This window comes from Silene latifolia, chromosome 5, assembly GCF_048544455.1.
Source record: "Silene latifolia isolate original U9 population chromosome 5, ASM4854445v1, whole genome shotgun sequence".
Classification (NCBI taxonomy): Eukaryota; Viridiplantae; Streptophyta; class Magnoliopsida; order Caryophyllales; family Caryophyllaceae; genus Silene; species Silene latifolia.
The window spans coordinates 47,607,677-47,615,644 of NC_133530.1; the positions used below are offsets into that span (position 1 = coordinate 47,607,677).

At 32.2% G+C, this 7,968-nt stretch overlaps 1 long non-coding RNA gene across 2 annotated transcripts; it reads right to left on the bottom strand.

Annotated features, from left to right (window-relative positions):
- Positions 1 to 885: 885 nt before the first annotated feature.
- LOC141657370 (uncharacterized) lies at positions 886 to 4,633 on the bottom strand. 2 transcript variants are annotated; one of them, XR_012548740.1, is made up of 3 exons: positions 4,518 to 4,633; positions 2,583 to 2,843; positions 886 to 1,502 (listed from the first exon to the last, which is right to left on the bottom strand). It is a non-coding gene; the product is annotated as an uncharacterized LOC141657370 (long non-coding RNA). The 2 variants fall into 2 exon arrangements; XR_012548739.1 differs by lacking the exon at positions 4,518 to 4,633 and having other exon boundaries at positions 2,583 to 2,863.
- Positions 4,634 to 7,968: the final 3,335 nt, after the last annotated feature.

Consider the following 7,968-nt stretch of genomic DNA (forward strand, 5'->3'; position numbering starts at 1 on the left):
TGTGGTGTTATTATAGTGTTACTCAAATGATAATTTTTTCACCTGTAGCCTAGTGTTATTGTAGTGTTATTGTGGTGTTACTTTAGTATTACTTAATTGTTATTATGGTGTTACTATTGTGTTTACTCAATTGCTAATTTTGTCACATGTGTTAGCCTAGTGTTATTGTACTATAGTATTACTCAATTTCTAATTTTGTCACCTGTGTTAGCATAGTGTTATTATAGTGTTACTCCGGTGTTATTGCAGTGCTATTGTGATGTTACTCTTATGTTACTCTACTAAGGTTTAAGTATAAAAGATAGTTGTCACTTATTGTTACATCATTGTAAGTTTTACCTTGGTTATCTCATTGTTACTCTAGTATTAACGATCATTATAACCAGATTTGTGTTATTCTTTTGTTACTCTATTGTTATCCTGTGTTATTCCAGTATTATTTTATTGTTAACATGTGTTACTCCGGTGTTATTGCAGTGCTATTGTGATGTCACTCTTGTGTTACTCTACAAAAGGTTTTAAGTATAAAAGATAGTTGTCACTTATTGTTACTTCATTGTAAGTTTTACCTTGGTTATCTCATTGTTACTCTAGTATTAACGATTGTTACCGGATCTGTTGTTATTCTGTTGTTACTCTATTGTTATCCTGTGTTATTCCAGTATTATTCTATTGTTAACATGTCTTACTCCTGTGTTACTCTTGTGTTACTCCGTGTCATTGTATTTCATGTGTTACTCCGTGTTACTACTGTGTTATTCTTGTGTTGTTCTCCTTAAATCCGAAATATATAATCCATCGTAAGAATTGTTGTTTGAAATTGACCAAAAATCACAGTAGCAAAATCAAATTAAACTCGATAAAATCCAGTTCAATTTCAAGACGTAACATTGAATATATTCCGTAACTTTATTTACTTTAATATACTTCGTACTCATCAATACACTCATCACAAGCTCAAAAAAAAAAAGTTTACAGCCTTCCTAACAACTTACATATGTAACATATGCCAACTATTGGCCTTGATCTCGTTGTCTTTACGACAATGAGGACCTCACTGGCTCTTTGTTTATGAAGCATTTAAACTTTGTTTTCCACAAATGTAACTAGCATAAAACTAGCAACAGTACTTAAAAAGGCGGCTAAGTTAACGCTTCCAAGTCTTCCTTGGTTTCACTACTTTCAAACTTCAAGTAATTCTCAATGTCTTCAGCATCTGAGCTGATATCGATATTTCTCAGATGAAAACCAGCTTTTGTGTGGTTTGGGAGGTTTGTCGCTGATGGCTATTGAAACGTCGTTAGGAAACAAGTTTCGGAATACAAATGCCTGAAGCAAAGTTGTTACAAGAAGTGAAGTTACTATGAGTGTAGATATAGCAGATAGAACAATTGCTTGCCATGGCTTGAGTGACCTTGCTTGTCACTTTATTTGAGTATCGGATTGTCGCTATGGCTCCTCCTGTCATAGGGAATGCGTATGCCCATCATGCTAATGAGAATCTGCAATGTCATCACAGAAATCAACCTCAGATATTAAATTTCTACTGTCAGGATTAACAGAAGAGGGGAAAAAATTGAACTGTGCTACTTAAATAAGACTTGAAAGTCGGAAACCCGAACTGACCAAATGTTCAGAAATCAGGACTGTGAACTGACATTAAGATTATCCACCAAACAAATAACATAAACCTTAGCACTCATGACCCTTAATTACTAATTACCCCACTCAAACCCGATTGTCCGACTCTTAACCATCGAACGGACATAACCAAACGCCAAATGATCTGTTAAGTGCGTAATACAACTGAAAGGACCCAAATTGAGTGCGGCTAAATGAATTGTTTGCTAAAATTATAATACACGAGCCTACTAAGCCTCACAGTCAAGGACGTAACTCAACGATAAGTTCTCAACTCCGCAACATATACACTGGCCCAAGAGATTAACATTAACTAACAATAAAGGAGAGCATTTAAAAATCACACAAGACTACAAGAGTATAGCATGTGCATCACTGCATCTTTATTCAAAATTTAAGTTTCGACAACAAATCTAGTACATGCTCTCGGATTCTATAGTCAAACTAAACATATGAAAAGAAAGAGAGCTTCAATCATAATAAGCAAGTGAGGAGTTTAACTGGAATTCAACATTGTCAGTCTGTAGTTGATTATCGTTGTTTTTTGTAGTCGGATTAATTAAGTTAAAATTCCAGGTACATAGCTGGACATTGGGGAGAGCTGTGATTCCCAACAACTTTGTATACAACACGCCCCCAAGAACTTTGACATTATCATCAAAATTCCATGAATGAATTGAGAATATCATCAACTCAATCACAGCGAATCAATACAACATACCACGCCCTTTGTATACAATTCCGGCAACCATATTAGCAGCTATAGTAATTGAATCTCAAATACCAAGCCCTCAGCATCCAAATCCAACCTGACTACTAGTAAATTCACAGTAGATTATTCTCTATCAATCAGTACATTAAAGTGACTAAATAAATTGAACAACCATTAAATGAGATTTATACCAACTTTTGAAGACGGAATAGGGAAATGAGATCAATACCAATTCCGTTCATAATTGCAGCGCGATTCTTCTTGAAGCCACCGATGTTCTTCGCGAAGCGCGATTCCGTTCATGTATTTATTATTAATTGCCTTAAATGGCGGACAGCCGGACATGGTAACTCAATGCCTCTACTTTCGCCATCTTCGATCATCAACCCTAATTCCATCGACATTGAATCTGGTACTTCTGATCTGATTCAATATCGTCTTTGTCTCGAATCCGATGATATCTCTCTTTCATTTTTTCGAATCCCCCAATCTACATAGTATAAAAGATGGGTTCTTTTCCTATTGGCTGTTATAAATTTTTTTTTTCTTTTTTTTTTTTTCTGACGTGGGGACCGCCATGATCTCTACATAGTTAATTACACTTCCATCTTAATTTTATTTAATTAAGATTACATTTACACAAAATCATACATTATACAATTACACATTAATAAGTTACAATTACGAAAAATTAATAAAATTTTCAAATAATCGTCCTCCTACTTCTAACCTGAACAAATAAAATGTGAACAATGCATATTGATTAATCATCTGGAATGAGTAGTTAAATTCATTGTGTAAATAAAAAAAAAAAATCAGTATGACTATTATATTCCAACATCACAAATACAAAGTATATTAGTTCTTAACATTTTAACAACAAAATATATTGATATGTCATTTTTTAAAATTTTCGTACATAAACAATATAGTAGAGGTAGATAAAAAAAAATTCGTAGAAAATAGATTACTCCGTAAGAGAGTTTTTTTTTTTAAATCAAAAAATATATAAACTTTAAAATAAATGAAAGCAAATATAAAAAGAACTAAATATAACATAACCAGTATAATACAAATAGATTTGAAAAAGTTCCCGTTCCAAATCGAAAAAAATATAAACTTTAAAATAAATGCAAAGAAATATAAAAAGGAGGAAATATAAGTTTCGTATCATACTTACATGAAGTTCTTCCGATTATTCACTTTAATTAGCTTTAATGTTAAAAGTCAAATCCTTTAAATTTGAATGAGATGAACATATGGAAAAATACTTAAAAAACAGAAATAATTAAAGACAACAATATTTAAATAACTTTTTTAAAAAGGTATGAAAGACATCATAATTATTCATAATAATTGAAGAATAGTGAAAAAAAAAAAAGGAAAAACACTGAAATACTGTAAAAAAAATAACAATACTGCATGGAAGAAAAAGAAATCAATTTTAAAGAAATCAATAGTCGGAAATACATAAAGATCGATCTTTTTGTATTATACATATAATTTCGATAATTGACTGCAGATGTCGTTATATGAGGTGTGAAGTAAATTTTGAGGGCAGATTTGATGTGAGAGATTTTTCAATCGTAACTTGAAGGGATTAGAAAGAGGCCTCCAAGTGAGAATGAGGGTATAAGATGAATTGAGAGTGGATGATTTTCATTTTTATTTAATATTTGAGGGGAGTTGGAGAGATGATGGAGGTGACAGTGGTAGTAAGCCAGGGAGATATTAGACTCTCGTGCTTTGGAAAAGCACATTTTGAAAAAAATACTACTCACATATACAACTTACGTGCAATGTCCCCGAGCCCCAACCAGGGTGATATCCTCGTGATAGTGGTTCGAAGCAGCGACTGATAGATTGAATCGATTATTTTAATTACATTAATGATGAAAACCATTGTCGTAGATGAAAACTGTTTTTTCTTTAATTATACGTACGTTATATGTAGCTTAGTTACGTTAATGATGAAAAACCGTATTATGTCATCAGAATGAAGACCGCTACTGAAATTATGAAATTATATTACGTCAAATCTTGAATTATGGACTTATTTATAATGTTACGGCATTGCACATTTAATAACACTCATTTATATGATCATGTATCAATAATAACACCTGTTATTACGACCCGTGCATTTTTTGCACGGGTTTAAAACTAGTTAAACTGTAATTCTAGGGTTTATAGTGCTATGATTTGGGATTTTTTTGGGATCAGAGAGAGGAGTGTACGTTATTAGTTCCATGGGTTTGTTACTTTGTTTTGTGAAGATGCGGTGTCGTTTTTTTTTTTCTAATTACTATTACTCGTAGATTTTAGTTTCGTAGTCTATTTTCCTTTCGTCAGAAATTTGAGATTTGTGAGCACAAACTCATCATAAGTAACCAAACTCACAAGATCCCAACTCTCTCTCTCTCTCTCTCTCTCTCTCTCTCTCTCTCTCTCTCTCTCTCTCTCTCTCTCTCTCTCTCTCTCTATATATATATATATATATATATATATATATATATATATATATATATATATATATATATATATATAGAGGAAGGATCAAGTGAGTCCATCCCATTTCATTGAGTCCCTAAGTCCTCTTTAGAGCCATTGAAAAGATGAGATGAGAGGTTGAGATTGAAGGGGAAAAAGGGGGGATTAAGGCTAAAATAAGGGGATGGATGCTAATTAATCTCTTTCCCTCTCTACCATCACTAATCAAACCCTAATTGCACTATAAAAGCCTTCTTTTTCCACTCACTTCTCTCTCATCTCACAATTATCTTCCCCCTCATCTCTCTAAAAACAAAAAAAATCAACTCCTCTCAAAAATCCAACAAAACTCAAAAACCAAATAATTCAAAAAAAAAAATTTCCCCCCTCTTCCTCTTCCTCACCTACCCGACCACCTCCACCGCCACCTACCCACGGCCACCAACCGCACCACCACCGACCCAGCACCCTTCACCACCCTCCTCTCATCCTCACCACCACCGACCCACCACCCTCACCGCACCACCACCGACTCCCACATCTGCCTCCCACCATCTGCGACTGCCCCAAAAAACACCTCCCCAAAACACCTTCCTTTTCCCGCTGTCTTCACCGGAGCCCACTGCCAACAACCACCACAACCCCGCCACCACCACCATATCTGCGACCCACCGCACACCTCCCCACCCACAACCACCCTTGCCACCGCTTCCCTCTACTCCTTTCTCTTTTTTTTTTCTTTCAGATCTGAAAAACGCCACCAATGACGCCACAGACGACGCCGACCAGCCTTGCACCGTCACTCACCACCCCTCCCTTCCACCACTACCGCCAACGACAACTACTCCTTTCTCTTCTTCTTCTTCATTCTTCTCTTCTCGTTCCTTTTTTTTGTTTTTATTGTTATAGTGTTGTGTTTTGTTTGGTTTGTTGTGTATCTGTTTTTTTTTTTTTTTTTTTTTTTTTAATCTCGTCTTTTAAAAACTCGTGTTTTGTGTTTTATTTCGAGATCTAATTATTATTATTATTTCGTGTCGGGTATCAGTTAACGTTATTCGTGTTTTGTGTTTTATTTCGAGATCTAATTATTATTATTTTTGTTTTTCAGATCTATTTTTGTTTTAGTTTACAATTTTTCTTTTAGAATTTTTTTGGTTTTGTAGATCTATATTATACACTCGTATTTCTTGTGTTTTTAGTTTTTTAATTCTTTTATAAAATATTTTATTGGTTTTGTAGTTTTTTTCGAGATCTAATAAATATATTTATTATACTCATTATTTTTTTACATTTACAATCGTACTTTTCCACATTTACACTCATATTTCTTTACGTTTACACTCATAATTCTTTACATTTACACTCATAATTCTTTTACATTTACACTTGTATTTCCTCACATTTACACTCATATTTCTTTACATTTACACTTGTATTTCCTCACATTTACACTCGTATTTCTTTACATTTACACTTATATTTCTTTACATTTACACGCATTTTTCAGATTTACACTCATATTTCTTTAGATTTACACTCGTACTTCTTTACATTTACACTCATAATTTTACATTTACACTCATATTTCTTTACATTTACACTCATATATTTGTACATTTACACTTATTAAATTTATATAGATTTGCACTAATATATTTGTGTGGATATGAGTTGGTGGTGGAGGACGACGGTGGTGGTGTTTGTTGGTAGTCGGACTAAAGTTTTACTCGTAAAGGACCAAAGTTACACTTATAAAGGACCAAAGTCACACTCAAAGGACCAAATTTACACTCTTAAACCTTCAAATTTACACTTAAAATACTACATTTACACTCGTAAAACATCACATTTACACTTGTAAAATGTTAAAATTATATAAATTCAAAATTTTCGTCACAAAAAATCAAATTTACACTCTTAAAATGCTACATTTACACTCGTAAAACCTCACATTTACACTTGTAAAATGTTAAAATTATATAAATTTAAAATTTCCGACAAAAAAAATCAAATTTACACTCTTAAAATGTTACATTTACACTCGTAAAACCTCACATTTACACTTGTAAAATGTTAAAATTATATAAATTCAAAATTTCCGTCACAAAAAAAATCAAATTTACACTCTTAAAATGTTAAATTTACACTCGTAAAACACCACATTTACACTTGTAAAATGTTAAAATTATATAAATTCAAAATTTCCGTCACAAAAAATCAAATTTACACTCTTAAAATGTCATTTACACTCGTAAAACATCACATTTACACTTGTAAAATGTTAAAATTATATAAATTCAAAATTTCCGTCACAAAAAATCAAATTTACACTCTTAAAATGTTACATTTACACTCGTAAAACATCACATTTACACTTGTAAAATGTTAAAATTATATAAATTCAAAATTTCCGTCACAAACAATCAAATTTACACTCTTAAAATGTTACATTTACACTCGTAAAACATCACATTTACACTTGTAAAATGTTAAAATTATATAAATTCAAAATCTCCGTCACAAAAAATTAAATTTACACTCTTAAAATGTTACATTTACACTCGTAAAACATCACATTTACACTTGTAAAATGTTAAAATTATATTTCCGTCACATTTACACTTGTAAAACTCATACAACATTACATTTACACTTCTGAAATCTAAAACTCAAAACTGATTAATTAGGGGCTAGAGAGAGAAAGAAAAATTAATTAGTGTGTAGAAATTTGATTAGTGGTAATTTTTTTTGGTAATTTTCAATCTCAACCATCCATCTCAATCCAACCATCCACATTTTTTTCCTTTTCTTTTTAAAGGCCTTTAATCAAATTCATCTCAACCTTCCATTTAGTCCATCCAATGGCCCTTAGAGGGACTTATGGACTCAATGGTCCATGTTGGACTCATTAGATCTTACCTCTATATATATATATATATATATATATATATATATATATATATATATATATATATATATATATATATATATATATATATAGAGAGAGAGAGAGAGAGAGAGAGAGAGAGAGAGAGAGAGAGAGAGAGAGAGAGAGAGTAAAGTTCTAATGAGTCCACCATATATTTTGAGTCCCTAAGTGAAGTGAAACCTTCAAGACTCGAATT